Raw genomic sequence first — 5,160 nt, forward strand, 5'->3', positions numbered from 1 at the left:
TTTTTATAATATGGTTATTGTGATTTTTTAAAATTATTTTAATAGTTTAAAATTAAACAAATTTGATAGAAGATACATTATTTTTTTATCAGATATTTATTATTCAAAATCATTAATTGTCATATATACTTTAGCCACATTAGGCAATTCCGTAATCTTTATTTAAGGAAATAATAAATGACATTAATAATGAATTTATGGTTAGTTTAATAAAAAACTTATTATATAATTAGATGGACCAACATATTTCTCTAATAATTCTAAGAATCATCCTAGTGATGACACGTGGCTACAAAAAGAAGTTGTAATGTTTCACAAATAATATATAGGGGATATCTTTCGTGGGTGTAGTTGATCAGAATCTCGTAAAATCGAGATACAGCGAAAACACAAAGCACAGAGTAATTCCAAGAGCTCGTATATCTTTTATTAGAAATCCTTTACACAATCTCTTACAGATTTGTTTGATCCGAATTACACAACTCGACACGGATCGATTTCTAACAAACCCAACTTGCTTGACTCAACATCTGTTGAACAAGTCTACCAATTCACTCAGCTATGAAACCCCAAAACCCTTTGTGTTTCTCTCTGAGAATTACAACGTGAAAGCTCTAACCCTAATTTTAGGTAAAGCCACCATATATATTAAATAATCTTTTTCTATTATCTAATATAATAGTTTCTATATTTTAGCATCACCAAATATTCCAATTTGTGATCTAATAACATTCTTTTAATGTTTATTTCATCAACCAAGCATTTGGAAATATCACACATCATCGCATCTTGACGTTTCCTTTTTATTCTCCGAAGCATGTGTCACACATTACTCTCCATGTGCAACACATGTACACGAACCAAAACTCCACCACAGCTGCAACCTATCAAGCTCCAAGTTCTTGAGCTTACATTCTCCCCCTTTTTCACTGAGTTTTACAACTCAAGCTCAATAACCTCTAAGCACAATATGCATCATACATCCTATCAAAGTATTAACTTAAACTCCCCCTGAATCAAGTACCATCTCCCCCTGCTTGAGTGGAAAACTCTGTGAAAAACTTCATGATACTTGTTGGACCATCAAAACCCTCAACTCGTTCTACGCCATCGAACTGGTTCTTCAAGTTCAGTATATTGATCAACCATTCGAGTGTATGACACATTGGTATGCTCGTGCGACACACCTTTCGTAAACTTGGGATACAGATCCTTCTTAGCTATCCATACATATCCATACCTTCTAGGTTCCACATAACAAATGTTCATCTTCTAAGCTCGCTTAATCTGGTGTCTTCGAGAATAACAGAAATCAACCTTATGACCATGATTCCCACAAAACAAACAACCGTTCCTCCTAGTTATTGCATGCTTTGGAGAGTGTAGTTTTGTCTGAGCATTAGGTTCTTTTTTCACAGGTGCAGATGTATGTCTTTTCTCATCTTTCGAGCTACTTTCAGGGTGAGATGGAGTACCTTCTACAAACTTTATAACATCGACTGGAATAGCTTGATCCTTTGGAGCAGCACCCTTGTATTCTAAGCCCCAATTCACCTTTGGAGGTTGTCCAACTGATAATATCTGATCTAAAGTTTCAGATCCTCTGTTTAACATCCTTAACTTTCTGTAATTTTCACTGAGTTCTCTTTGCAGCAGCTGACTTTTCTCGCGTTCCTCATTCAATAGTTGTTTCGTCTGATCATATTTCGTCTCCATACTCTTTAGATTGTAGGCCTGTTCAGAGATTTTCTTCTGTGAACTATGTGGATCAGCCTCCTTCTCTTCTTTTGACACTCCAGTCTCAGATTTATTGTTGGTTTCCAACTCTAGAATGCTCACTTTTGCTTTCAGCATTGTTGTATCTTTTATCAGCTGAAAATTTTCTTCACTGAGTTTAGCAAATTGACCAAACAGAACCTGATACTCAGCTAGAAGATCCGCATCTATATCACTTTCTGCATCATTATGTGACACATCGGAGTTGGTGTGTGACACACACGACGCACGAAATTCACCTTTAGTGATGTCTTTTTCAGACCCTATAGCTCCATGAAGAGCCACGAAATTGAGAGCATCTTCTTTTCTTTCTGGCTTTTTATCATTGCAAATTCTCTTCATCTTCATCTTCTTTGTGTTCACACAATCTGATTTTATGTGCCCATAACCATTACATCCATTGCACTTGATTTCTTTTCTCTTGAATGATGGACAATCTGTTTTGACATGTCAAATACCATGACAATTAAAACACACCCCTTCCTGCCTTTTATGTCTTTCTTCTTCTCTAGGCAGTCTGTCGTTGGACATCTTATACAAAAGATTCATGGTTTCTTCAAGTTTCTGAATCATCAGGTGAATAGATTCTTCAAGTTTTTTAGCTCTTTGGATGTTCATCGGCTGTAATTCTAGAGTCTTGAGCAGGCTTTGAACACTTAGATTCCAATTCCATCTCCTCAGCCTTTAATATCCCTACTGCCTCAGCGAACTTTAGTTCATCAGTGTTCATTGTCAATGTTATCGCGGCTTTTTTTGCTGCAAACTTAGTAGGCAAACATCGCAAAAACTTCTTCACCAATTTTGCATTTTCGTATTTTTTACCTAAAACTTGTGCTTCATTGGCTATGGAGCTACGCTTTGCACTGAAATCTCATATCTTCTCATCATCAGTCATCCTTATGTCTTCAAACTGTGATGCAAGCAAGTCCAATCTTATCCTCCTAAGATTCGCAGTACCCTCAAAAGCATTTTGTAGTATATCCCAAGCCTTCTTAGCTGATTCACATCCCTGTATAAGCTCAAATTGCTTTCCATCTACAGAACTGAAGATTGTATTCAGTGCTTTCGCATTAAACCTTGAAAGTTTTTCTTTGTTGTAGTCCACTTTGTCTTCGGTTTAAGTGTCTTCAAGCCATCTTCTTGCATCACACACAGTTCTTCCCATCCAAATTGAACAACTGTCCAAATATCTCCATCAGCTCCACGTAAGTTTGCTCTCATTCTCACTTTCCAGTACCCATAATTCACATCATTCAGCAACAACATATTATGTGCCAAAATTGCCATAGTCTCTTCTCAGGATCTCACCTTGGTTCGAAGAACTCTTCTTCGTTTAGATGTCCTGCTCTGATACCAATTGTAAAATCGAGATACAGCAAAAACACAAAGCACAAAGTAATTCCAAGAGCTCGTATATCTTTTATTAGAAATCCTTTACACAATCTCTTACAGACTTGTTTGATCCGAATTATACAACTCGACACGGATCGATTTCTAACAAACCCAACTTACTTGACTCAACACCTGTTGATCAAGTCTACCAATTCACTCAGCTATGAAACCCCAAAACCCTTTGTGTTTCTCTCTGAGAATTACAACGTGAAAGCTCTAACCCTAATCTTAGGTAAAGCCACCATATATATTAAATAATTTTTTCCTATTATCTAATATAATATTTTCTATATTTTAGCATCACCAAATATTCCAATTTGTGATCTAATAACATTCTTTTAATGCTTATTTCGTCAACCAAGCATATGAAAATATCACACATCATCGCATCTTGACGTTTCCTTTTTATTCTACCACAGCAGGAACCTATCAAGCTCCAATTTCTTGAGCTTACAAATATACTTGCTCAAGCTTGATTTGATGTGGTTAATACAAGATAATGGGAGCTTAAGATCATGCACGTGGAAAAAGGTACTGAAAAAGGGGTAATTAAGCGTTTTATAAATAACTAATGTAGTGAAGAATTAATAGAGTCGAAATCTATATGTTTTATTTGCTTATTTATTATATATTTATATTTACTTTAGATATTTTGTGTGTTTTATTATAATTATTTTAATAAAATATAACTTTAAAGAAATAGATAAAATTGTGAATTTGCACTAAAAAAAAGTCGGAGAAAAAATTATATTGGTTATAAAAAAATTGATGGTAAAAATGATATAATTAAATTTGTTATAATACATTGATATTTAATTTAACTAATTTAGAATGATTAAAATTAATTAAAACTACTTAAATCAGATTCTAAAATAATGGTAACCGATTTGTTGCATAAACTAATTTTTAAAACATCAATAAAAAGTTAAAAAACTGTTATATCACTATATTAATTTTTATGATGGCCATCTTTAAGAAAATTCAGGTTGGGTATAGCCAGTTTCTTAATTTTCGGACTATACTATTTTTTATGCGCCCCCTAAAACAGAAAGAAGTAGCTAAATACAATCGGCAATCTTCATAGTATTAAAAGTCAGAAAAACACAACAATATGTGAAACATTAGTCTTCTTCATCTTGCTTCTCATCGTCGCCATAACAATCGAAGCATACAAAGTTAACTCATCGGTTTCTGTTTTTAAAGTATTTCAATTCAGACATGATTTGGCTATATTAAAGTATTTATTAGAGCGTCATCACTGGTAAGAAATTCATAGTATTTAATATATTTTAATATTCAAAATTATTACCATTAAAATAGTGCCAAGTGTTGAGAAAATCTTTCACACATACTAACTTTCTTTTCGTAGAAAACTAGGTGTCTAAAAAAATTTAAAATATTTTTAACAGATAAATATAAATTATATTTTAAAATAAATTTTTTATTAATATTGTAAATTTTCATTTTCGTATCAATATTTTAATATAAATTTGATTTAATTAAATATAAAAATTATATTTAATAATATGCATGTATATATTTGAAATTAACTCACCCTATAGCCTTCAAAACTCTCAGTTAAATCCTTCAAAGCTAGGTTAAAAGTTTCAGTGACTAGAACGGGATGAACTAGGTTCAGCGATCAATGTACTTTCGACGCTACACAAAAATAATATAAGAATCTAAGAACACTTACGTCTAGAAGCGAAATCCACAGGAGAAACGCGAAAGCTGCCTGAATCGGTCCGAGAGAGAGAGAGAGATCGAATTCTAGGTTAAGTGGGATTTGTAAACTCGTAGAAAGAGAGAATGGGAAAACTTGTATATTTACTTACTCGATCCTATCAACCCAAATCTAAATTTTACATATTCGAGCATATTTTAAACTGATATTCTAAAATATTTTTAACCGATTCTAAAATATAGACTCTGCATGTAAAAAATATTTTAGAATATCAGTTTAAAATATCGACAGAAGCTCGAATATGTAAA

Source organism: Brassica oleracea, chromosome C6 (assembly GCF_000695525.1).
Source record: "Brassica oleracea var. oleracea cultivar TO1000 chromosome C6, BOL, whole genome shotgun sequence".
NCBI classification, from domain to species: domain Eukaryota; kingdom Viridiplantae; phylum Streptophyta; class Magnoliopsida; order Brassicales; family Brassicaceae; genus Brassica; species Brassica oleracea.